General features: G+C 41.2%; 1 protein-coding gene and 2 long non-coding RNA genes across 8 annotated transcripts in view; 2 read left to right on the forward strand and 1 right to left on the reverse strand.

Annotated features, from left to right (window-relative positions):
- The window catches only part of LOC139082749 (uncharacterized), a 28,359-nt gene extending 27,012 nt beyond the window's left edge, over positions 1-1,347 (forward strand). For all 4 annotated transcript variants that reach the window (XR_011538952.1, XR_011538949.1, XR_011538951.1 and 1 more), the window contains one exon: positions 992-1,347. This is a non-coding gene — a long non-coding RNA (uncharacterized lncRNA). The remainder of the gene's footprint in view (positions 1-991) is intronic.
- Positions 1-27,379, reverse strand: part of LOC103545034 (platelet binding protein GspB-like) — a 476,815-nt gene that overhangs the window by 49,377 nt on the left and 400,059 nt on the right. The window lies entirely within an intron of this gene.
- The window catches only part of LOC139082756 (uncharacterized), a 178,916-nt gene continuing 171,795 nt past the window's right edge, over positions 20,259-27,379 (forward strand). The window contains exon 1 of the long non-coding RNA XR_011538961.1: positions 20,259-20,534. This is a non-coding gene — a long non-coding RNA (uncharacterized lncRNA). The remainder of the gene's footprint in view (positions 20,535-27,379) is intronic.

The following is a 27,379-nucleotide window of genomic DNA, read 5'->3' on the forward strand; positions in this document are numbered from 1 at the left end:
GCACCTTTGTAGATGTTGGATTCTAGCCCTGTCAATTATCTTTGAGGTTTTGTTGTAAACTCGTGGACTGGACTCCCCTGGCCTAGAGTACTACCTTTGGTCTTGCTGAATCTCTGCAGTGCCCCCTGACATTCTGTGGTTCTTTGATCTCTTTTGCTGGCTGCCCTCTGGCACTGCCTCCTATTTACTGTCTATTCTCCAATTTGGACTTCACATTTTGTTTGTTGTTATAGGAATTCTTATTATTGTAAATTTTTTTCTGCTTTGCGTAACTTGATGTTTTAACACCACCACCAGATAGTGGTTGCTCAGTGCTTTGAAATGATTACTGAGGCTTATGAAACTTCACATGAGAAACTTCAAGGAACTGCAGAAGAATTTTACTCTTGAAGGAGCTGGACAGTAGAGCCAGCCTCTGCTCTGGTGCTCTTTGTGCTCAAATATGGCCTAAAGGCTCCTAAGGAAACTGCTTTCCCTCCTATGTGGGACATGACAGGAGTCCTCCTGGAAAGGAGGGACCAACGATGCTTTGATGGTTGATCAATAGTGTTTTCCAATAGTCTATCAGCAATGCTTTCCAGTGTTTGATCAGTGATCAGAAAAAAAATTTGGGGGCTGGCTCAGTGGCACAGTGGTTAAGTTTGCTCCTTCAGCTTTGGCGGCCCAGGGTTCACCAGTTTGGATCCTGGGTGTGGACATGGTACCACTTAGCTAAACCATGCTGTGGCAGGCATCCCACATATAAAGTAGAGGAAGATGGGCATGGATAGTAGCTCAGGGCCAGTCTTCCTCAGCAAAAAGAGGAGGATTGGCAGCAGATGATAGCTCAGGGCTAATCTTCCTCAAAAAAAAAAAGGAAAAAAGAAAAAAATTTGATCTTTATGAGAAGGGAAATGTGAAAGATGACAAGATTTGAGCCAAGTGAAAATAGAGCTGGAGCAGCTGTTTCAGAGGAAATTGCCTTGCTCATCTTGTTTTCTTTATCTTCCAGACTGGACCAAACTGCCAACATCCCAAGAAGTCAGAAAGGACAAGAATGTCCTATTTGTAAGAACTGATGAAATTAGACTTTGCCGATGAGCAAATGGTAACCAATCAATGAAGCACAAATGCAATCTCTTGCCTGATGACTGGATCTGAAGCCAGTCTGTGAAGTACAAACCCAGCCTTGCCTCATCTAGCACCAATAAACTCTTCTTTAACACGACTTACCTCACCTTCTTCCCTTTTTCTCATAAAAACCCTGAGCCCCTCTCCTGTAATCAGGACACTATTTGGATTTCTACCTGAATCTCTGCTCCCTCAATTGCAGTTCTTTGATCCCAAATAAATGCTTTCCCTCCTAAACTGGTTTCTGTTTTTATAGATTGACAAGCTATGAAGAATGAGGTGGGGATATGGAGCCAGGTCTGGCTGGAGACAAATCTCATGCTTCATTTATAACTTCATACTTGTAGAGCAACAAGGGTGTTGCTTGCTTGGGAGGGAGGGACGAACACAGAGCAGCAATCCCTGCCAGAAAGCCATGCCCACCATCTGAGCTAGCTTTGGAGCATTTTGCCTAGAGGTCCCATTCGAGGGGGATTTAAAATGCCCTAAAATGAGATGATAACTCTGAAGTCTTGGGCAAGTTATGTCACCTCCTTTTCCTCATCTGTAAAATGGGACCTCATGGGGCTGACTGAAGAGAAACAGGATAATGCGAGGAAAGCATGTACCCCAGTCCCAGATGCCTAGAAATGCGCAGGAAAAGGTGGAGATTATTGTTTCACCTCAAAACTGCCGGGTTTCAGTAGATGATCTCAGGGGTCAACATAAAGTAGAAATTATAGGGAATATCTGTTTTGGAGAATCAGGGGTGTGTATGTGTGTGTGTGTATGTATGTATGTATGTGTATGTGTGTATGTGTGTGTGTGTGTGTGTGTATGTGTAGCCAAAGGAAGAAGCCTAGATTGAATCAGGAGTCAGTGAGAGTGAGGGGACAGGACTGGGTCCTCCCGTTCCAGCACCATATCTTCAGAAATGGTAAGATTGGGAGTTGGGGAGGATCAGCTGAAGAATGCACCTGAAATGAAGCTTTGAGAAATAGAGGTGTTTACCAGAGGGAAAGTGGGGAGGGAGGAGGGCGAAAAGGGTGATTAGGCAAATGTGTATGTTGATGGATTGTAATTAGTCTTTTGGTGATGAACATGATGTAATCTACACAGAAATCGAAATATAATTACGTACACCTGAAATTTATATAATGTTATAAACCAATGTTACTGCAATTTAAAAAAAAGTTAAAAAAAGACAAATGGAGGTAGCCTAGACTTCTAGCTGAAATGAAAGCTCTTTTTGCGTATGATAATTATACCCAGGGCCTCCTGGGTATAATTATGCTAATTAGTTATGCTAATTATACCCTGTTGGCCAAGTGGAGGAAGCAGCTGGAAAGGGGATTTGCCCTGGGGAATGAAGTTGTTGGTCCGTCAGCACCGAGTACCAGACCCAGTTCCTGAGTAGCTCTTCTATAGTAAAACTGAAAGTCAGACCTCCTCATCTATTACCAAGACTCAAGGCTCAAGTGTCCCAAAATGCAGGTGTGGGAGGAGAGGGAGAATTCCTAACAACCGCCCCCTCCACACACTGGTGCTTGTGGCTGGCCAAATAATTAAAATGACATAAGGCATGTCAGCAGGAGAAAATCAAACAAAACTTAGCATGTGTACACCAGGAATTCACGTAAGCACGAAGAATTCCGAAGGCAGTCGTGCAAAATGAGGTGTGTGTATATATATATCTTTCTGGAGTAAAGAGAGAGAGACAGAGGTCTGAGACTTCAAAGGGAAAAAAGGCAATTTACAGAAAGATGAAAAGAATTAATATTTGGTAGACAATGAGACCCAGCAGAGATTTTTTGATAAAGGGACGCTTGCTAGATGCCTTCTTGCCCACCACAGCTAGAGTTATCTGTGGTAAGAACTCCTTCTTGGAAGAGGTTCTTCTGTCTTAAATTATTTTAGGCACTTTGGGGAAAGATAAAATACTCTTTCTGAGTCTCCTGAGCCTTGATTGTTTTCAGCTTGATATAATCCCTATACCCGACTGGCACGTCTTGGGGTGGCCTGCCCTGAAGCCTATCACAGGCTTTTGGGTTGTTCTGAATTGGTGAGATGTTAGCCAAATATAAAGCAATAGAATTCTTTGCTAAAAGAGTATTCCAGGGCTATCATTTATACCTTCTGCAGATGTTTAGCAAAGCTATGGTAAATGTTAAGCGGAAAACAAAGTGACAACTGGGGTGACATCTGTATAGCAAAAGGACAGGTGGAAACAGTCTCAATATAGAGAGTGAGCAGTTTGGGGGTGAGAAATTGGGTGAACTGTCTTCTTTCTATTTTTCTCTATTTCCTAAATTTTCACTAATAAGTAAACATAACTTTGGGGGACAAAATCCACAACCATCTATAGTGTCATGAAAATAAATTATATTTCACATTGTCAACATTCAAAATGATGTTTTTCTTAATTATTATGGTCATTTTTATTCAATTACTTCTCAACTTACAGGCTCAAGAACTGTTGAAAATAACCAGCCGTAGATTTTAATGAAGTCTGTCCCAGCCTCCAGCCAAATACTCTTTGCAGTGTGTTCAATTACAAAAATAATGCAATTTAGTAATGAGACTGACGCGTCTATTCAAGGGAACACAATCCACAGACCGGGGAGCACAGCGCCTCACAGGCAGTGGAGCCCTCTGCCCAGGGACTGTGGGCCAATGGAGCTCTATGGAGCCTGAGAAACAGCGATGCAGAAACAGGCAGGATTAGCCAGGAGTTCAGGGACTGCCTTATAAGGCCAGCAGGTCAATCAGCAAACAAGGAGAGAGCATTCATCTTAAGGTGATTGGCTTGGGTTGTGGATCTGCCCTTATTTAGAACAGAGAAATCATCACAGGTTCCTGGCAGGTGGGGCCTGGCTGGCTGGATAGACTGCGTTTCTGGTCCAGCGCAGCATTTACAGGGACAGGAAAGTTATCGAAGTTCCGATTTGCTGACCTGGTACCTGGGGCAAGAGCGGATCCATCTTGGGCCTAGAAGGTAATTTCAACAGGTGACGTTTGTTTTCCTTTCCTCTACTTCTCTTCCTGCTGTGATATGTCTGAGCTCCTCTCTAAGGGGCCCTTAAAGGTTATACTCATCCAAAAGAGACACATGCATAAAAAACGATAGAGGAAAACTCTTGTTCAGGACACAGTCAAAGAGCAGCCAGAGCCTTCCCTCTCAGCCCTCATGTGGAGTCAGGAGGGTTCTCGTCGACCCCCCTGCTCTCCAGGAAAAGAGGAGCAGGTGTGGCTTGAGGGAGCAGGACTTCCTCTCATCCGGGTCTTCCTGCTGCTGCCAGGACTGACACCGCTCTGACGGAGCTGAGCTCAGGCAGCCTGGGAGCAGGGGTTGGGCAGAGCAGATCAGACTCAGGCAGAGGGGGGAGCAGAGATCCAGGTACTGAAGTTTGGACTTTTACTTTAACCTCTGAGACCCTGGCGACTTTATCTGACCCGGGACAGCGCTCTTCTGGCCATCACCTAATTTGAGAACTCATCGAATTTGACTTCTTCATGTTAGTCACATGGAATCAATTAGATGTACACGTGAGGACAATTATTAGTGAAATGGACAAGCCTGGAAAACCAAAAAGAAGGAAGCCATTGACATATTTTGATGAGAGGACTCTTGATATGATTCTTTCTTTTATCTCCAATTTACATCTCTACAACACTGTGTGTAAACATATTTTCTTAAAAAAATCGTTTGTCTTTTATTAGAGTTAGCAACCCCATTTTTTAAACCGAGTCATAGGTTTTCTAAGGAAACAGAGAAGCTTAGACACTTAAAGATGAATGGGGAAGCTATCCTACAGGAAGCCTCATTGTTTATCATTACTAAGGATGAGAAAGCAGCTCCCAAAATGCAGGTGACCCCTTCAATATGACAGGACTGTCAGCACTGATGCAGGATCAGAACACCTCTCCATCCTTTCTAGTGTGCGTACCTTTCATGGAGTGAACCTGTCATTTCAAATTCACCAACGTCATCCAGAGCACCCAGGACATGTCAGATGCAGGGCCAGGCCCTTTCACAACATTGATCTCATGTTTACAACCGGTGAAGGTAATGAAACTCTATGAGGCCGCACTTGTATTCTCAGTCACCAGAGGAGGACAGTCAGGCTCCCTGGACGTTCCTCACAAAAGTCGCTTTAAAGAGCTGACCAAACACAAGATTTATCAGGTTTGGGAGCACTTCCTTTTAAAGAACATGAAAAGACACCATCAAGTGTCCATTTGTAAGACCAGAAGTAATTCAGAGAATGACAGGAAGGTGTACAATAAAGGGATTATGAGAATTTGGTCTGAAGAAATAAGAAGACATTGAGCGTGATTTGTCTCGGGGATGTGTGGTATGTCACGAAATAGGAAGAAAGTAGAATGAAATGTGCCATTGGCATTGGTGTTGGTGGTGCTGTGGTCTCTTTAGTGGGGTGCATAAGACAATACACTGGTGTGTGGGAAGAGAGTGTTAGAAATATTATCTGTATTTGTTTTTACCACATATTTTTCAATTGCTTATTTTTGTGTATGTTTTGTAATATGTGCAATGCATTTCTAACAGAGTTCATGTAGCATTACTTTATAAACAAATAAATATACATATATTGAGGGTTTATTCATGCATAAAATAAGCCAAGAAAATTTTGAAAGAAAAAGCAAAAATACTTGCCTACCAAAAAGCAAGAATAAGTATAAAGCTACACTAATTAGAACACTGTGTTCCTGGCACAGGAATAGACAAAATAGAGATTCGACCCCACTTGTAAATGTGAAGTTGTGCATAGACAGTGACTCCACCTCCACCTGTTTCTTTAGAGACACTGTCATGTGTAAGTGGACAGAAACAGTGGAAGTGAGATAGAGCAGAAAGGGGTATGTGACCTCTGGACCCTTAGTTATCACAGGGGTGGCAACGAAGAACAGGGGGAGAAATGATGGATTAGTCCATAATTTGTGGGAGAAATTGGATCTCCACACTCAGATTCCTACCTTACTCCTGTACACAAAAATTCAATTCAACGCAGATCAAAGAAATAAATATGCAGAACAAAGCCTGAACACTATTAGAAAAATATAAACAAGAATACTTTTATGCTTCAAGGTAAGGAAGAAACTTTTATAAAGCTGCAAATACATGGTCCCTTGTATAGTAGAGCAAGTTAAAGCCGGTTCATTCAGTGGACAATTTTTCTTGCCTGAGGTCACAGCAGTGAGAAGGAACTTGAGTTTCCACTTGCTGTTCTGGTGCAAATGTCATGGAGAAATGTGATGACCTATTAGGGCAGCAGCATCCAGGGTGCATACAAGAGAAGGGCTTTGTGTGTTGGGAGAAAGCCCATGAGCACCTTTCTAGAATGCTTTCTTGTGTCAGGCTGAGAACCGGCCCATTTTGGAGGGAGACAAGTCACCATATCTGTTCCTGCTGGAACAGCAGTTCTTTAAAATCTATTTGAATAAGAATCAGTATGGAGGTCACTGAAAAACACACTTTTTCAGCTTTCATCCTAAGATTCTGATTTATTTGGTTCTTGTTACCCAGAACCTGCGCTTGTATTCAAAGTCTCCCAGGTGTTTCTGATGCAGGTGGTCCACGGGCCACAGTTTGAGAAACACTGTTCTAGGAGCTTAAACTCTAAAGCAGAGTTGAGGCTAAGAGATCTGGCAGAAAGTTGGAGGATCCAATACGCAAGAGACCATACACATGTGAATCTGGCATTTCTGTACTTCAGGATTAATCTTACATCCTTAAACCTGGCCCAATATGGCAGCCACAACACTTTCCTATATGACTTTTCAATTCAAATATATAATATTCATTGATTGTTCACTGAAAATGTCCTTTAATTCTAATTGTTCAGAAAAAAATAATCTGATAGACTCATTCCAGTTTTGTACTTGGCTGTGCCAATGTTGGGGCAGGGGTGGAAGGAGCTTTGGCTTTACTTGTCTCAGAGCAGTTGTGGCTGTGCCTGACCTTCAAAAGAAGCTGTGAGTAGAATAAAATGGTTGGCATCTCTACATCAACCACTTTATTCCTAACTTTCACTGTCTCAGCAGTGCCATGGTTGGTTACGGTGAGGGAAATACCAGTTTGTCTAAGAGATAAATCAGATACCAGCCTGAGGTCTTCATGAAGCCCAGAGTCTCCATTCCATCATTTCTCATTCTCCTGAGTAAGGCAGGAGATCCTTTCCTGGCCGTTTTCTCTGCGTAATGATTGGATAAATGATTCAGTACCACTAACCTTCCCATAATGCTCTCCTAAATGTCTCCCTGAACACATCAATTCTAGGTGACCTTGTCTGTCCCAGGAAGCAGATTGAATGGACTCCACCAGCTCCTCGGAGAGCTGAGAGAATATACTGTCTGCCAGACTCTCTGCCTAAGGCCTGGGGAAGGGAAATCCATCTTAGGAACCAGCTATGGCTCATGGGGGAGCAGGGAGGCTGGTGGGATATAAAGGTGGGGGTTGTGCATTGAACTCAGGGCTTCCCTTTGTTCAGCGTATAGTGAAGTTAGGGCAGAAACGGAGGCAGGGGCTGGTCTATCCTGTGTGCCAACACCGCTCTTGGTAGCCATAAGCAAAATTTTCAGTGCAATATAGGGGAGGACTGAATCACTGTGCCTCTCCTGCCATGGGCTTGTCCTGTGATGCAGCCTCTGTGTTCTCGCCATGAACCGCCTTCCTTTCACAGCTGTCAGTAAACTGTGAGGCACCCACAGCAAAGCTGAGAAGCACTGAACCCGCTTTAGTAAAAGAATTAGGATCAGTTATGTTGGTCTACACTAGACTATTTCCAAAGTCAAATGAATATGTGCACGTGTGTGTGTGTGTGTCTGTGTGAAGTCAATTTGTTAGATGATTTCTGTTCATCTTCAAGTAAAAAGGCCACCTTACACAGGGTTGCCAGATGTAGTGAAAAATAAAAAGTTCAGGGTGCGATGCCATATTTGGAATACACTTAAACTAAAAAAGTGTTTGTTGTTTATCTGCAGTTCAGATTTCCTTGGGCATCCTGTGTTTTATTAGGCAGCCCTGCCCTCAGAAAGTGTACCCATATCTGCGATTTACTTGGATTCATAGATGGGGAGATAGGTGATAAAACAAGAATAGTGAATTCACGGGAGAACTGAAGTGGTGAGTACGTAGAATTTCACCCCCCACTTGTATAAATGTGTTTGGACACATGTTTACAGTAGTCATAGTAGAATGTAGAAAAATGCCCCCTCCATCATTGTTTTGGCCTCTCTCTCAGGTGGTTCGTTTCTGCCATCCTAACAGACAGCTGGGAAAGGAGGAAGGGAGGGGAGACGGGCTGCTCGTCCTTCTGCCTCGGGGACCACACTGGCAGGGACATGAGGTGTCGCAACTCTGCAAGAGAACGTTCCAGGTTGCTCTGCAGGGAGCAACTCAGTGCTGTGGAGTCCCAGCACATCCCTGCTGGACAGAATCTTGGTTTAAAGCTAAGAAAGTTCTTTAAAAAGTAGTGAAAGAAAACTACTCCACCAGAATATAATAAGAAATATAGAGGTACAGTAATGAAAAGAAGACACTATTGGTTCCAGAATATATTCATGGAGCATAATGTAACCTGAGAGAGAGAGACGGAAAGAAAGGAAGGAAAGAAGGAGGGGAGAAAAGGAGAAGAAAAAGATAAAAATCTTAAATTACATCCTCTGGGGCTACTGTTGTCAGTAGTAATTATAATATTGTTTATATTTATATATTTATAAATTTGTGTTGATACTCTTATAAATCACAATTTCAGTATAAGGCATAAAGGCATATATAAAAATTTAGAAATTTTAGTAAAAACCCTATGATCTATATTTTGAATCCATTTTTTTCTCAAAAATGCTAATTTTTTTAGCTATCCACTGAAAGCTAGAAAGCAGTAACTATCCAGCAGTAACGAGTTCTCCCAGCATCTGTCCTGTGGCATCAAATACTGTTTCTCACTAAAAGACTAGGGCTCAACTGAGAAATGGCTGGATCCAGGACTGAGAAGGAAGTGTAGAAGATCAATGATGTCTCATCTGTCCTGAAAGCAAAGAAGCCATGAGAGTCGACTGAGGTCATGTCACAGGACAAAGAAGCCAACTTGCAGAGTCTCTCACTGGCCACAGAGAGGACAACATGAGCACCAAAGGACCAACACCCACACAAGCATAATAAAGACATAATATATAAAAATACACAGGCTCATTGATGAAACTCAAAATTAATGTGTCACCTGTGGAGGTTGCAATGGCACCATCTCATTGTTCTGAAAAGGGAAATATAAAGGAATCAAACGTTTCCCTTGCCTTTTCTGTACAAACTGTACTTCAGGATAACACGGAGCTTATGAATGAAAGTTCTTCTTCGTAGGAGTATTACAACCAATAAATGCAGAAGAAGTATTAAATTAGGAAATTAGCATCCTGCAACTCTAACGATGTCCTGCACTAGATAACTACCATCCACGGCTGTACAGCTCTGCCTCCTGCACTGGCTCTCTCTCCACCATTCTATGTCTCTGTCTCCCCTCTGCTGTCTCCTTCACTCTTCATATCTCTCCATCTCTCCTTCTCTAGGTCCACACTCTTTTTCTCTGTTTTCTGTTGTTCTCCATCCCTCTCTGCTTTTCTCTCTATCTCCCTTTCCAGCTCTGTCTCCTTCTTCTCTGCTTCTCTTTATCTCTCTTCTTTCTTACTGTCTCTCTCCTTAGCTCTCTCTATTTCTTTCCCTCTGTATCACTCTTTCTGCCTATCTCTACTACTTATCTTTCTTTCTCTATTTCTCTATTTATATCTCTCTTATCTATGTTACATTCTCTCTTCATCTCTACCTCTCTTTCCATTTCCACCCCTGGTCGCAGCAGCTACTTTATATTTCCCTCTATTCCAATATCTATGGCTTTTCAGGATTGGCATCTGTTAATGACTTTTCCATTGTGAGATGTCGAGATTTTCCTAGTTCTCCACATATTGAGTAATTTTGGATTGTATCTTGCACATTTTGAATGTTATGTCAGGGGCTCTAGGCAGTGTGTGCATACTACGGGGAATGCTGAGTGTTTTGTTCGCAGACAATTGACCCTGTTAGGGTTGCAAGTTCCCACCTACTTTTGCTGGGCAGTTCCCATCAGTGCGGCTTTCAAAGCCTTTGCTGTGCTACTCAGATCTGTCCTGTGTGACCACCACCTAGTGGTCAGTCTAGGACCAGGGCCATGGTTTACCCTTAGATCTCTGTTTGCAAAGCCAATGGTCGGCTGTTTAGGGCTATATCTCCACCTGCACAGCTAGGGGGTAAACCCAATTGTTCAAACACCATTGTGTGAGTTTTCTTTCTCAAGCTCTCTCCTCTTTGCAATCTCTACAACACTTTACAATTCACAGGGGCCCCACTTCTTCTCTTCTGGCCAGATAAGTGGGGCTTTAGCATATTTGCTCTGCTGTGCATTTCCTGCAACTGTAACTGCCTTCTGGGCCAAGCAGGAGAGTATAAGGAGAGGAAAACTACCACCAGGATTCTCTCCATGCTTAGAGTCCTCAGAGCAGGGCTTATAGTTGCATTCAATGAGAGACACTAGGTCAAATGTGCTCCCTGCAAATTTTCTAGCCTGGAGCTTACTCCTGGTAATGTGAATTCACGCTCCTCCATCAAGTGGTGCAGTTTATTTTCCAATTTTTGAATATGGGAGGAAATTATGGGGATACGGTTCTGAGTCTAGGCCTTAAGAGGCCTAATCCACTTCTGCTAGCTTGCTGGACCCTCACTATTGCTGTGAGAAGAAGTCCAGGCTGACCTGCTGGAGGATGAAATACCACGTGGAACAAAGCTGATTCATTCCAGTTCAGGCCACCTTGACCAGACAGCCCCCAGCCAACCCATCAGCTGACCAATGTGTGACCAAGTCCAAGTGAGATGAGCTGAGCCTGGCCCAGGTCAGCGGAACAACCTAGCTGATCAATGGGCTTGTAAGAATTAATGAATGAGTGATGTTTTAAGCCACTAAGTTTGGGTGTTTGTTATACAGCATTATTTTCCAATAGGATAAATAGAAAAATGATAGATAGATAGATAGATAGATAGATAGATGATAAAAAGATAGATAGATAGGAAATAGATAGGTAGAGAGAGAGAGAGAGATTTGTTGTTAGTACCATAGAGTCAATTCCATTTCCTACCAACCCCGTGTACAGCAGGGGAGAGCCTTACCTGTTCTTTTTGTGCCATCCTCTCATCCTCCAGCGCTATATCAGACAATGGTCCACTGTTATTCATAGGGTTTTCATGGACAGAGTTTTGGAAGTAGGTGGCCAGGTCCTTCTTCCTAAGATAGACAGATATAGGTAGATATAGGTAAATAGAAAGATGCTATATACAAAGAGAAGAATGAAGTTAGACATTTATGTAATACATAAAACATATAAATACATACATATACATATAAATATGTGTAAGAATATGTAAACATATAATTTGCAACAATATGTATATAAATATGTATATAAATATGCATAAATCTCTAACTTTCTCTGTCAATATCTACCGCTATTTTTGTGTATCTATCTATATCCTCCTAACTCTATCACACTCGATGTTCCCACATATATCCTTTACCTTTATAGCTCTATTGTTTTCTTTCTCCATCTATCTATAGTTCTCTCTTACTCTGTCTTTCCCTATTTCTCTATCTCTGTCTCTGCATGTCTATCCCTCTCTCCCTATCACTGTATTTATATCAAAATCTCTCTCTACTCTCTGTTCTTTTGTCTCTATATTCATCTTACCTCCCTCTCTGCATCTCTCTATTTCCATCTCTGTAACCCTCTGTCTCTGTCATTCTCCCTCTCTGCCTTTTTATTTCTCTGTCTCTCTGTTAGTATTTCCCTCTCCTCAGTACAGAGATCGATCCTTCTCTGTGTATAGTTCTGTCTCTCACTAGCGCTTTTAATCTCTGTATGCCAGTGTCTCAGTCACTCTCTCTTTTTCTCTTGCTCCCACTCTACTCTGTATCGCTCTCTCTCTAGGTTCTCATTCCTAATTTCTATGCTGTCAGTGTCTCTGTAGCTTCTTCTCCCTCTCTCATACTGACCTCTCTCCTTCTCTCCCTTCTTTCTATCTCTTCCTCTTCTCTGGTCTCCTGAGGGCCTGTGGCATGTAGGCAGTGTGTCTCGCTATGATGGGAGAATGAGTCCAAGCTCACAAACGTAACTTTACTTCTGCTTCTCCTGATAATTGTACCTGTCATGTATCAAGAGATCAGAATGATGATGATGATGATAGAAGAGCTGTCAAAACATTGCTGCCTCGGGGACAAGGGTATAGCATACAGACTATTGCTTATATTTCTGTTTCAGCTGCCTGTGAGGTGTTATCTAGCAGTGATATGGGAAATAGTCTGTTCATCATGAATTATTAGAATTTCATGACCTCTGAATGGGTGTCTGTCCTCTCCATACCCTTTTGTGACCACGGTGAGGCAGGTCAATAGTGTTCGTAATGAGCTTCATCGGGGCACATACCTCTTTATCAAGAGCATTTGGAGCAAAGGCTGGATATTTAATATATATTTATTGGATAAAGTACCCTGTGTGTGTTTTGGAAGATTCTTATAAGGATGTCAGTGAAACTGAATTATACAGTATGTGTTCTTTCCATAGAAGATTAAAAGAAGCTGTCGGTGAACAACGTTTTCATACAGTCAGTCTGGGCTGGGACATGGATGGGAGGCAGTGACTCTAATGTAAATCATTCAGTTCGGGGAAGCAGTGACTCTAATGTAAATCACTCAGCACGGGGCCCGTTTCCTGTCCCTGGGCCCCGTGCTGCTCTGTACCGCCCTGCAGCTTCCCAGACAGCAGCAGCATCTCCTGCCAGTGCTGGGGCAGGGCTGGGCAGGCACAGTTTCCAGGGAAGCTGAATGTAGCCCAGAAACCTCAACCAAAGCTTCACATCCTGCCTGCTCTTCCCACGGGCTCTGTGGCTGCCAGGTGCATGTGGTCTTCAGGGAACTGCAGGCTCTGATCTGCTCCAAACGGTGCCAGCCTTCCAGACTTCCTGTCCCCGCCATTGGTCCAGTCATGGGCTCAGCCTGGGAGCCCAGCTCCCTGGGCAGCCAATGATGTAATCCGATACTGTGAGCTGAGGGCAGATGGTCCACCTCAGGACGGAGCTGCCAAAAAGGACACTTTGGAGAGGATGAGTTGAGACCTTACAATTCTGTGAGGATGTATTGCTTTGAAAAAGACAGCATGACAGCTCGAGTCCAAGCACTGCCGCTTGCAGGATGTGTCCTGGGAAAGTCTCTGTAAGTGGGAATAATGATGCTTCCTGTGGATCCATCACCCACCACGTGTCAGGGATCCTGCCAAGTTGTTTGTTTTTAAAATAAATGCTAAGTCGGTGTTAAATACAATTTAATTCTTATAATATTACTTCAAAGTAGTTATTGATAGATAAGATCATCAGAATCGTAAGAAGTCTCACCTGTTCAGGTCACTTAAGAAGTAACTAATGGAGCCTGGATTCACTCCCAAGTCTAACAAATTCCAAAACCCGTGTCACCATCCATTCAACGGATGTAGAATTCAGTATACATATATATAGAATTTCTTTTTAAACTATGGAGTGTAAACGACCATGAAGACTATTTCAGAAAGATTGCAGAAACTCAAGAATAACTCTCACAAGCCAGTAGGCAAAGAGCATAAGATATTCTTGAAGAGCAGTCGTTCAATTAATAGTGGTGGACCTCAAAAGGTAGAAATTTCTTGTAACGCTTTTGAGTTAAGAGTTGATTACCTTTGGTAAAAGTCGATTTTTTAAGTCATAACAGAAATCATTGATCCATTAAAGGATAATAAATATGCTTTATTGAATTTCAAACATTGTGCATATTTATTCCCCCCTTGCAAGCATAAAGTAGGTGTTACTCATCCTCATTTTGCAGATGAAACAGAAAATTAGGCTGGTTAAGTAACTTAACTCGTGGTTGTCTAGCTAATAAAGAGCACACTGTGAATTTGAACCAAGTATGCCCATCTCCTGGGCCTCTGCCCTAAGTAACCTGCTTGGCTGTTTGTGATTCAGGGACTAACTTCTGTCATCATTGGTCTGTTGTGTTTGAATACAAAATGTGATGTTTTTAGAATTCCTATTTGTTTTCAATTCCCTGCTTCCTGCTTGAAAAGCACTGGATTTTGATTCCATTTAGTTACTTATGCTACCTTCTAGCACCCCCTACTGGCTATTTTCAATTAATTTTTGTATATGGAGGAGGTAAGGAACTAAATTCATTCTTTTGCCCATGGCTGTCCAGGTGTTGCAGCACCATTTGTTGAAAACACTATGCTTTCCTCCTTGAATTAACTCAGCACGTTTCTCAAAAACCTGTTGACTGTAAATATAAGGGTTTATTTCTGGACTCTCAGTTCTCTCCGTTGACCTCTACACTCTTCTTGTCCCGGGACCACACTGATTTTATGACTATGATTTTATTTTTACATAACTTTGAAATCAGGTTCTGTAAGGCCTTGCTTGAAAAGCTGCCCTGCTGTCCCCTGAGACCTCAGTTTCATGAGTAATGAAGCTTGTCAGACCCTCTGGTGTGTGTGTGACATAATCAATCTCAACATCCAAATCTCATTTTAGGGCTCCCTCCCCTCACTGCTTTTCAGAGTGACCATAACAGTCCTCCAACTTTGTTCTTCGTCAAATTATTTTGGCTATTCCTGGCAATTTGTGTTTTCATGTAAATTTTAGGATGACCTTGTTACTTTTTGCCCCAAAAGCTTGCTGCACTGAATTTATAGATCAGTTTGGGAAGAATTGCCATCATGACAATACCAAATCTTCTAATCAATGAACATGGAATATCTCTACATTTATTTAGATGTTCTTTAATTTTTTTTCTGAATTTTTTATAGTTTTGTCAGCATACGAGTTTTGTTCTTGTTTTGTTAAATTAATTCCTAAGTATTTTATTCTTTTTGGCCTTGTTGTGTTATATAATTGTTCTTTTACTTCCGTTTTCAAATTGTTCATTGCTCATATATTGAAAAGAATTGGAGTTTTGTATATTGAATATTTGTATCTTGTGACTTAGCTAAACTTGTTTATCTGTTTGAGTTTTGGTTTTATGTGTGTGTGGATTCTCTGGAATTGTCTACATACAGGATCATGTCGTCTGTGGACAAAGACTGTTTTACTTTTTCCTTTTCAATCTGCTGGGTATCTTTAGTTTTGTTTTTTTCTTTTTGCAGAATCTACATCCTCCAATACAATGTTGAATAGAAGTGGCAAGAGCAGACATCCTTGTCTTGTTCCTGGTCTTTGGGGAAAAGCATTCAGTCTTTCAACCTGAAGTGTGATGGTAGCTGTGGGTTTTCACAGATGCCCTCTATCGGGTGGAGGAAGTTCCATTATATTCCTAGTGTGTGGACAGTTTTTATCATGAATGGGAATTGGATTTTTCAAATGATTCATTTATATCCATTGAGAGGATCATGTGGTTTTTGTTATATATTCAGTTAATATGGTTATGAGATTAATTGATGTTTGATTGTTAAATCAACTGTTTACATCTGGGATGAATCTCACTTGACCATGTTTATAATCCATTATGTATGTTTCTGGATTCAATTTGCTAATATTTTCTTCAGGATTTTTTTACCTAAACTCATGATTTTGTACCTACTGGTCCATATATTTCTTGTTATGACTTTGGCTTTGATGTCAGTGTAATGCTGGTCTCAGAGAACACATTGGGAAGAGTTCCCAACCCCTGTATTTTCTGAATGAATCATTGTGAAGGATAAATATTATTCCTTCTTTAAATGTTTGGTAGATTTTCCAATGAAACCATCGGGGCCAGAGATTTTCTTTGCGGGAAGATTTTGATTACTAATTTAACTTCTTTGCTTATTAAATATAGGTCTATTCAGATATTTTACTTATTCTTGAGCCTATTTTGGTAATTTGTGCCTGTATTGGAATTCATCAGTTTCTTCTAAGTTATCTAGTTTGTTGACATAAATTATTTATACTATTTCCCTATAATCTTTTTTAATTTCTGTAAGATTGGTAGTGATGTTCTTCCTTTTTTTCTTGACTTTGTTAATTTGTGTCTTCTCTCATTCTTCTTGGTACTTCTACCTTGAGGTTTGTAAAATTTGTTGATATTTTCAAAGAACTGACTTTTGTGTTCATTGATGTTTTTCTCTTGTTTTCTGTTTTCTATTTCAATTATTTCCATTTCAATTTTTATTACTTCCTTTACTTGGCTTGGGCTGGGTTTAGCTTGTTTTGCTTTTTCATGGTTGATTTTAGATCTTCTTTTGATACAGCATTTAAAGTCATAAATTTCCCCCTAGGCATTGTTTTACCAACATGTTATAAATTTTGAAGTATTGTGTTTTCATGCATTCCTGGGATTAGCACGTTGCCTATGATGTGTCTACATGTGGATCTCTTTTTATATACACTAATAAGTGCTTGTTTAGCTTATTAGATGTGTAGATTAGTATATCTCAACAAATTTGGGGAGTTGTGGCCATTACTTCTTCAAACAGATTTCCTTCTTCTTCCTTTTCTCTTCTTCTGTGAGTGCCATTATATGTACGTTGGTGTGGTTTATTTTGTCTCACAGGTCTCCAAGCTCTGATTTTTTTTCATTCTTTTTCTGTCTATTATTCAGATTTGGTAAATTCTGTGATTCTGTTTCCGAGTTTACATATTGTGTCTTCTGCCTACTTGAGTATTCTCTTAACCACCTCTAGTGGATATTTCACTTCAGTTATATAATTTTGTACTCCATATTTCATTTTTAAAATTTTTTAATTTTGTAATTTGTCTCCTTCTTGAGAATCTCTACGTGTAGATTTATTGTTGTTGTACTTTAATTCTTTAAACATGGTTTTCCGTATTTCTTTGAACGTATTTATAACAGCTGTTTTGAAGTCTCTGCTAAATAAAATATCTGGATACACTCAGACACAGTTTGTATTGAATTGTCGTTTTTGTTTTGTTTTCACACTTTTCTGATTTTTCCCTGTCTTCTAATTTTTTATTGAAAAATATTTTGTTGAAAATATATTGTAGCAACCCTAGCTTCTGATTTTACCCCCTTAATGTTGCTTTTATTGCTGTTTGTTTGCTTAGAAACCTGCCTGAGCTAAATCTGTGAAATGATGTCCCTTGTGGTGTGTCGCTGCTGATGTCTCTTCTCAGTGTTGTTTTTTCTTTTTAATTCTCTTATTTTTAAGCCTAACTTCCTAGTGGGAACCCCTGTGTCTGCATAGCTTAGTGGTAGCCAGTGATTGGACAGAGATTGTGCTCAAGCCCCTTGATTAAGACTTCCATCATCTGCCACGTGGATATGTGTATGAATTGGGTAGCACATTCAAATTTCAGGCCATTTTGAGTCTTTCCTGGCTTGTACTTTTTGCTGAGTCCTTTCTTGTCTCCTCTGCATATGCTCACAGCCTCAGGGTTGACCAGGAGTCTTTGGCTAGCATTGTTCTTATGAGTCTCTGCTAAGTATGCACACAGCTTCAGTCAAGCGTGTGCTCGCTGCAGTGACGACCACAACTTGGAACCTGCAGAGCCTCTGGCCCTTCCCGCTTGCACACCGCTGAGTTTGTCAGGTCACCTTCACATCACTCCTCACCCCAAATCAAGTGAGCTCCCTTCACCTGGGCCAATTTTCTACCAGTCCTCATGGACTGCCCTACCTTGGAAAAACCTTCATGCCCATCGAGCTGGGTGTTGGGAGGTGGGAAAGGAATGAGAGCAGTTCCAAGCAAGAACACCACTGTTGTTGTGTGAACTCTGAAGTTTTTCAAGCATAAGCACTTCTCAGACTGTTGTATGCCTGTGGTCATTTCCTGAGTGCTGAGATGGTTAGTTTTTCATCTTGTCCGCTGTTATAATTACTTTTCTAAATGAGAATTACTGACCTCCTCACTTGACCAGAGCCGGAAGTTCTTGCTGGCACTCACATTTATGTTAGGTAAAGCATGCATATTATTAAGTTTTAATGAAAAGTTTTGCTTCATTTAGGACTCACAAATAATTCCAAGATGTGTCAGCTCATTGTGGCTGCAATGCCGTTAGCCTGACAGGTGGGATGGGAGCCCAGAAGCAGGAAGACTTGGTCTGACCGTCTTCCTCAGACTCCTTTCAAAGTGAGAAGGCAGTTAAACCACCCCAGTGTCTCTACGATTTACAGCAGTTTAATGGCTGGAAAGGGAAGCCTTCCAACCACCATACTTTTCTCTATTTATTTCACCACAAAAGTAACCTGGACTGTGTGACATTGTTGAGGTTAAGATGTGGGACATGATGTTTTCTTAGGATTCTCGGCCATTCTTTCTCCTGTACCAGGTTTGTTCTTGGCTATAGTCCAGGTAGTCGTTCTCATAAGAAAACATGTCCCTCTTGAAGTGTGTTATCTGACGTGAGGAAAGCATGGGAGGCAGGCTGCTGCTGAGCGTGAGGAGGTCACATCCCTGCCCTGCTGCCTCGGTCTTCTCACCGCTCCTTTGTATTCACTTCCCTGATTGTGAGAGTAATGCAAGCTTTTTATACAAATATGGAAAGACAAAAATAAAGATCCCCTGTCCTTCACACGACTCAGCAACATCAGTGTGACAGTTTGGTTTCTTTCCTTCTAGTTTGTGTTTGTAATTAACACAATGGTGGTCACACTGCTCATGTTATTTATAGTCTAAGAATTAAATGTCAGTTTCAGTTTACTGTAGAAATTTTGGACTCTCTGGAAATCTATGTAAGCCACCAGGTTATTTTCTTTTAGTCTTTCTGATTTACACATTTATATTTAGTTTTTTATTTTTATTGACTATGATCTTACAGTACCTGCAGTTTCATTTATTACATATTTGCTTTAGCTGTATAGCACATGTATTTTCCATGTTTTTATAAACTGTAAATATATTTTTAAGTTGATGTAAGATGTTTACTGGAAATATAATTATTTAAGTTTTCCTCTATTCTCAGACATTTAAACTGCTTCCTAATTTTTAGAGAGGTAATTTACATAATGGAAAACAAGTGTTATTGTTTCCACATGGATATTTCCTAAGGAAACAATTCCAGGGTGAAATGACTTGGACAAATGCACGAATAAGATAAGGCTCGTGAGGCAGTGACCCAGAATGGTTGTGGCAGTGTTCTCTGGCAACAGTCGTGAGATTGACCATCTGGCATCGGTCACTGGGGACAGCAATTTAAAAAATATGTATATTAAATTATTTGTAACAAAGCTCAAAGTTATTTGCACTTGAAAGACATATGCAAGCATTTTAGCAAAGTTGTGGAGGAGAAATAGCAGTGGATAATAATTCTTGGTCTAGATGAATAATTTTAGACGTACATAAGTGAATCCATTTTCACAGATTAGTGTGAGTGATAGATCCTATTTTAAAGGCTTTCCTCTTCAAAGAAAGTAAAACTTTATCTTATAGTTAGTTTTGTTAACCTAAATCTCTTGAGGATTAAACATATGCATCTCTCATTTAAAATGTTATGCATATTTGTTGTAATTTTGAAGAAATTGTTTCTCACTTTACTGGAATGCGATGCTTTTTCTCCTTCCCCTTCCCTACCGTGTAGGATCTGAAGAAGCTGAAGAAAAGCAGGACACTGAAACACCACTTGTAGAACTAGGAGTGCCATTTTTGTTAAAGGAAGTCTTTGAAAATGAAACTGTAACAACAAAGTAGTTAAATATGGAGCATTTTCTTTGAGTAGATTCAAAGTAAAATTCAAAGAATATGAGTACAAGTATATAGCCAGATTTGTCATATTTACATGAATTTATCAGTTACATTTTATTAAAGTAACATTTCTTAATATTTTCTGTATGAGTATATATTTGTGAAGTCGGAAAAATACCTATGAATTCCAAATTCCCAAAGAATGAGCATGAGTTCATTATTCTTGACTTAGTCAGAATGTCTCCTTGTCAGATGTTTATCTGCAAACTCTAACTTAGTGAGCTGTGGGGTCGCAGTCCTATGAGATGTGGTCCTGTTATTGTCTCCATTTACACCTGAAGCAAGTGAGGCCAGAGTGGGTGAGTAACTTCTCCAAGGTCACACAGAGAGCAAGTGGCAGAGCTGGGACTCAGGCCAGCCCAGTCTGTGTCCAGGGTCTGCGCCAGCCCTGCACTGGGATATCTCTCAAGTGCTCTGGAGCCTCAGAGATGAAGGACGTGATCGTCAGAGCAGCAGCTCGTGCTGGGCCTCAAGGTGGGCACGTGGGTGAATCCCTTCAGGTCATCACAGGAAATATTTCATCCTCAGAGAGACAAGCAAATAAACTGAAGTCAACTGTAGCAGCAGCGACTCTGCCTAATTGTTTAGTCACAGAAGGGAGAGGTCGTGGATGGACTCGGAGTCGTGGAGAAGCAGAGGCGGCCGGAGTCGTGGTGGGTGGAGGCCCTGTGCCCGCAGCAGAAGCACCTGACACGCTGCGGCCCCTTCTTTCCACAGCAGTGGTTGGACGTGAAGCAGCAGTGTGGGCATGTGAATAGGAGATCCTCTTCTAAAACTCCTTGAATAAATTCTGTGTGGCCACACCCAGGGCCCTTTAAGTGTCTGTAACACAGCTCATCTTCAGGACACAAACGTTGTTGTAAATTCCTAAGGCAAATGTAGCATTTTGCCTTTACACTGCATCTCAAATATTTTTGTGTTACCTCTTTTTTGGTGTGAAAAACTCCCATTGAAAGTCACCGGAGGAAAATAAGGACTGGAGATGGAGTCTCCCTATTGAAGGCTGAAATGCTGACCTCGACTGCTGACTTCACTGAACAGCTAATAAAAAATTTATTTGTTGTCATACCTCACAGACACTGTCCCACATCCACGTACATTCAGTGGCCTGCCTGTGGCTGGTAAGATAATGGAACGATCTGTCTTGTAATCAATGAAACTGAGTCTGATCTGTTAATGAATAGTTGCCGAAAAGTCTTGTGCTACATTCCTAATCAGGAGACTTCCTAATATATTAGAATAAAATTGTTTTAGGAAGTAAAGTATCTTTTTATTTTGAGTTGCAGAATGGAATTTTTTTGTTTCATGTTTCAGATTTCTTTGTATTTCTTTTTTTTTTTTTTTTTTTTTTTTTTTTTTTTTATTAATGTTATGATAGATTACAACCTTGTGAGATTTCAGTTGTACATTTTTGTTAGTCATGTTGTGGGTACACCACTTCCCCCTCTGTACCCTCCCCCCACCCCCCCTTTTCCCTGGTAACCACCAATCAGATCTCCTTCTCAATATACTAATTTCCACCTATGAGTGGAGTCATATAGAGTTCGTCTTTCTCTGACTGACTTATTTCGCTTAACATAATACCCTCGAGGTCCATCCACATTGTTGTGAATGGGCCAATTTCGTCTTTTTTTATGGCTGAGTAGTATTCCATTGTGTATATATACCACATCTTCTTTATCCAATCATTAGTTTCTGGGCATGTAGGCTGGTTCCACGTCTTGGCTATTGTAAATAATGCTGCAATGAACATAGGGGTGCAACGGACTCTTGAGATATCTGATATCAGGTTCTTAGGATAGATACCCAGTAATGGGATGGCTGGGTCATAGGGTATTTCTATTTTTAACTTTTTGAGAAATCTCCATACTGTTTTCCATAGTGGCTGTACCAGTTTGCATTCCCACCAACAGTGTATGAGGGTTCCTCTTTCTCCACAACCCCTCCAACATTTGTCGTTCTTGGTTTTGGATGTTTTTGCCATTCTAACGGGGGTAAGGTGATATCTTAGTGTAGTTTTGATTTGCATTTCCCTGATGATTAGCGATGATGAACATCTTTTCATGTGTCTATTGGCCATGTTCATATCTTCTTTTGAGAAATGTCTGTTCATGTCCTCTGCCCATTTTTTGATCGGGTTGTTTGTTTTTTTGTTGTTAAGCAGTGTGAGTTCTTTGTATATTATGGAGATTAACCCTTTGTCGGATGAGTGGCTTGTAAATATTTTTTCCCAATTAGTGAGCTGTTTTTTTGTTTCAATCCTGTTTTCCCTTGCCTTGAAGAAGCTCTTTAGTCTGATGAAGTCCCATTTGTTTATTCTTTCTATTGTTTCCCTCAACTGAGGAGTTACAGTGTCTGAAAAGATTCTTTTGAAACTGATGTCAAAGAGTGTACTGCCTATATTCTCTTCCAAAAGACTTATTGTCTCAGGCCTAATCTTTAGGTCTTTGATCCATTTTGAGTTTATTTTGGTGTGTGGAGAAAAAGAATGGTCAATTTTCAATCTTTTGCATGTGGCTGTCCAGTTTTCCCAGCACCATTTGTTGAAGAGACTTTCTTTTCTCCATTGTAGGCCCTCTGCTCCTTTGTCGAAGATTAGCTGTCCATAGATGTGTGGTTTTATCTCTGGGCTTTCAATTCTGTTCCATTGATCTGTGGACCTGTTTTTGTACCAGTACCATGCTGTTTTGATCACTGTAGCTTTGTAGTATGTTTTGAAATCGGGGATTGTGATTCCGCCGGCTTTGTTTTTCTTGCTCAGGATTGCTTTAGCAATTCGCGGTCTTTTGTTGCCCCATATGAATTTTAGGATTGTTTGTTCAATTTCTGTGAAGAATGTTCTTGGGATTCTGATTGGGATAGCATTGAATCTGTATATTGCTTTAGGTAGTATGGACATTTTAACTATGTTTATTCTTCCGATCCATGTGCAAGGGATGTCTTTCCATCTCTTTATGTCATCGCCTATTTCTTTCAAGAGAGTCTTGTAGTTTTCATTGTATAGATCCTTCACTTCCTTGGTTAAGTTTATCCCAAGGTATTTTATTCTTTTCGTTGCTATTGTGAATGGGATAGAGTTCTTGAGTTCTTTTTCTGTTAGTTTATTGTTAGTGTATAGAAATGCTACTGATTTATGCACGTTAATTTTATACCCTGCTACTTTGCTGTAGTTGTTGATTATTTCTAATAGTTTTTCTGTGGATTCTTTGGGGTTTTCTATGTATAAGATCATGTCGTCTGCAAACAACGAGAGTTTTACTTCTTCGTTACCTATTTGGATTCCTTTTATTTCTTTTTCCTGCCGAATTGCTCTGGCCAGCACCTCCAGAACTATGTTGAATAGGAGTGGTGAAAGTGGGCACCCTTGTCTTGTTCCTGTCCTCAGAGGGATGGCTTTCAGCTTTTGTCCATTGAGTATGATGTTGGCTGTGGGTCTATCATATATGGCCTTTATTATGTTGAGGTACTTTCCTTCTATACCCATTTTACTGAGGGTTTTTATCATAAATGGGTGTTGGATCTTGTCGAATGCTTTCTCTGCATCTATTGAGATGATCATGTGGTTTTTGGTTTTCATTTTGTTAATGTAGTGTATCACGTTGATTGACTTGCGGATGTTGAACCATCCCTGTGTCCCTGGTATAAATCCCACTTGATCATGGTGTATAATCTTTTTGATGTATTGCTGTAATCGGTTTGCCAAAATTTTGTTGAGGATTTTTGCATCTATGTTCATCAGTGATATCGGCCTGTAGTTCTCCTTCTTTGTGTTGTCCTTGTCAGGTTTGGGGATCAGAGTGATGTTGGCTTCATAGAATGTGTTAGGGAGTTCTCCATCTTTCTCAATTTTCTGGAACAGTTTGAGGAGAATAGGTATTAAGTCTTCTTTGAATGTTTGGTAGAATTCTCCAGAGAAGCCGTCTGGTCCTGGACTCTTGTTTTTGGGGAGGTTTTTGATTACCGTTTCTATTTCCTTACTTGTGATTGGTCTATTCAGATTCTCCATTTCTTCCTGATTCAGTTTGGGGAGATTGTAGGAGTCTAGGAATTTGTCCATTTCTTCCAGGTTGTTCAATTTGTTGGCATATAGTTTTTCATAGTATTCTCTTATGATCTCTTGTATTTCATTGGTATCTGTTGTGATTTCTCCTCTGTCATTCCTGATTTTATTAATTTGCGATTTCTCTCTTCTTTTCTTGGTGAGTCTGGCTAGGGGTTTGTCAATTTTGTTAATTCTTTCGAAGAACCAACTCTTTGTTTCATTGATCCTTTCTATTGTCTTTTTTGTTTCAATATCGTTTATTTCTGCTCTTATTTTTATTATTTCCCTCCTTCTACTGACTCTGGGCCTTGTTTGTTCTTCTTTTTCTAGTTCTGTTAGGTGTCGTTTGAGGTTGCTTACGTGAGCTTTTTCTTGTTTAGTGAGGTGAGCCTGTATTGCGATGAATTTCCCTCTTAGGACTGCTTTTGCTGCATCCCAAATGATTTGGTATGTCGTGTTCTCATTTTCATTTGTCTCCAGATAATATTTGATTTCTTCTTTAATTTCTTCAATGATCCATTGTTTGTTGAGAAGCGTGTTGTTTAGTCTCCACATTTTTGCACCTTTCTCTGCTTTTTTCTTGTAGTTGATTTCTAGTTTAATAGCGTTATGATCAGAAAAGATGCTTGATATTATTTCAACTCTCTTGTATTTATTGATGTTTGCTTTGGTTCCCAAAATATGGTCAATCCTTGAGAATGTTCCATGTGCACTTGAGAAGAATGTGTAACCTGCTGTTTTTGGATGAAGTGTTCTATATATATCTATTAAGTCCATCTGGTCTAATTTTTCATTTAATTCTATTATTTCCTTGTTGATTTTCTGTCTGGATGTTCTGTCCATTGGTGTTAATGGTGTGTTGAGGTCCCCTACTATTATTGTATTGTTGTTGATGTCTTCTTTTAGATCTATTAAGAGTTGCTTTACAAATTTTGGTGCTCCTGTGTTGGGTGCGTATATATTTATAAGTGTTATGTCTTCTTGGTGGAGAGTCCCTTTTATCATTATATACTGTCCCTCTTTGTCTTTCTTTATCTGTTTTGCTTTGAAATCTACCTTGTCTGATATTAGTATAGCGACACCTGCTTTCTTTTGTTCATTATTAGCTTGGAGTATTGTTCTCCATCCCTTCACTCTGAGTCTGTGTTTGTCTTTGGGGCTGAGGTGTGTTTCCTGGAGGCAGCATATTGTTGGATCTTGTTCTTTGATCCATCCTGCCACTCTGTGTCTTTTGATTGGGGAGTTCAATCCGTTTACATTTAGAGTGATTATTGAGACGTGGTGGCCTACCACTACCATTTTGTGTCTTGTTTTCCGGTTTTCTTCAGTTTCCTTTGTTTCTCGTCCCATGGTTTAATCTGTTCTGATGTAGAGCTGCTACTCTCTGTTGTTGTCCTTCTACTTATCTCCTCTGCTCTTGGTTTTGTAGTCCCTTTCCTTTTTTGGATTTTTCAGGAATGAGGGTTTTCCTGAGGATTTCCTGAAGAGGAGGTTTTGTGGCAATGAACTCCCTTAATTTTTGTTTATCTGGGAAAGTTTTTATTTCTCCATCGTATTTGAAGGATATTTTCGCTGGGTAGAGAATTCTCGGCTGTAGGTTTTTGTCCTTCAGATTTTTGAATATATCATTCCACTCTCTTCTAGCCTGTAAAGTTTCTGCTGAGAAATCTGCTGATAGCCTGATGGGGGTTCCTTTGTAGGTTAGTTTCTTTTGCCTGGCTGTCCTTAATATTTTCTCCTTGTCGTTGACTTTTGCTAGCTTCACTACTATATGCCGTGGAGTTGGTCTTCTTGCATTGATAAAGTTTGGAGATCTATTGGCTTCTGTCACCTGAAGATCCATCTCCCTCACCAGATTTGGGAAGTTCTCAGCCATTATTTCTTTGAATAGGTTTTCTGCCCCTTTCTCCTTCTCTTCTCCCTCTGGTATACCTATAATCCTTACGTTGCATCTCCTAATTGTGTCTGATAATTCTCGGAGAGTTTCTTCATTTCTTTTAAGTCTTGCTTCTCTCTCCTCCTCTGCCTGCAACAATTCTATATTGCCATCTTCCAAATTGCTAATTCTTTCCTCCATATTATCGGCCCTACTGTTCAGAGCATCTAGATTTTTCTTAATCTCCTCTATTGTGTTCTTCATTTCCAGTATTTCTGTTTGGTTCTTCTTTATCGTATCAAACTCTTTTGTGACATAGCTCCTGAACTCGTTGAGTTGTCGGTCAGAATTCTCTCTTAACTCAGTGAGTATTTTAATGATGGCTGTTTTGAAGTCATCATCATTTAGGTTATATATCTCATTTTCTTTGGGATTGTTTTCTGTGTATTTGTTACTTTCTTTCTGTTCTGGAGATTTGATGTATTTTTTCATATTGCTTGATGATGTTGATTTGTGCCTCCGCATGGAGATAGAGTTTAGTTGCTCCTTTCACTTGTTTCAGCTGCTGCGGTGGGGGGAGCAGCTGTTTATACTTCACCAACCAGGAACCCTGTCCGTAGTTGCTAACTGGGCCTGGGCCCCTCTTCGTAGCCACAGTGGCCCTTTGGATTCCCTCCTCTGCCGTGGGGGCCGTCACGGGGGGCTTCAGACTGCAGGTGCCTACTGTTGTTGCCCACCTAGATGCGCTCTCTCCTTGGGGTCTGCAACGGTGTTATGGGCTTTTCCAGCGGCCAGGGGTGGGATCACTTTTATTTGTCGCTCGGTTGCTGTCGGCACCCACCAAATCTCACTTGTCCTCTATGGGTCGCAGGAGAGCTATTGGCATCTTCTACAGTCTGTGGTTAGTACACCTAGCTATGCTGCTTTTGCCCTGGGGTCTTCCAGCCTTGTGGCTGGCGGCTGGGTGCCTTCTACTGGTGCTGTGCCGAGGCTTTCCCTAAGGCTTCTGTGAGCCTGTAGGGTTTCCCCCTAGGCTACTAAGCTGGGTCTCTGGAACTCTCTCCAGCCCCAGTCCTCTCCGAGATCTCCGGCAATCCCTAGCCTCACCTGGTGGGCAACGGCAGCTGGGGGTCGCCCCGCCCTCTGGGCTTCTCTCCGGGCCTCTGCCGGGAGCTCTGAATGCTCAGCGTGGCCCCTCTGCTACCGGCAGACAGAGAGTTTTGTCTGCTGCCCAGGCGGAGCTCCGGCGCTTCTCCACCGGATCGCCGGACCCGCCTTTGAAAGTTCCCCCGCCCCGGTCCTCTCCGAGATCTCCGGCAATCCCTAGTCCCACGGGGCGGGCAACGGCAGCTGGGGGTCGCCCCGCCCTCTGGGCTTCTCTCCGGGCCTCTGCCGGGAGCTCTGAATGCTCAGCGTGGCCCCTCTGCTACCGGCAGACAGAGAGTTTTGTCTGCTGCCCGGGCGGAGCTCCGGCGCTTCTCCACCGGATCGCCGGACCCGCCTTTGAAAGTTCCCCCGCCCCGGTCCTCTCCGAGATCTCCGGCAATCCCTAGTCCCACGGGGCGGGCAACGGCAGCTGG

The sequence above is a fragment of the Equus przewalskii genome, chromosome 4, assembly GCF_037783145.1.
Source record: "Equus przewalskii isolate Varuska chromosome 4, EquPr2, whole genome shotgun sequence".
Classification (NCBI taxonomy): domain Eukaryota; kingdom Metazoa; phylum Chordata; class Mammalia; order Perissodactyla; family Equidae; genus Equus; species Equus przewalskii.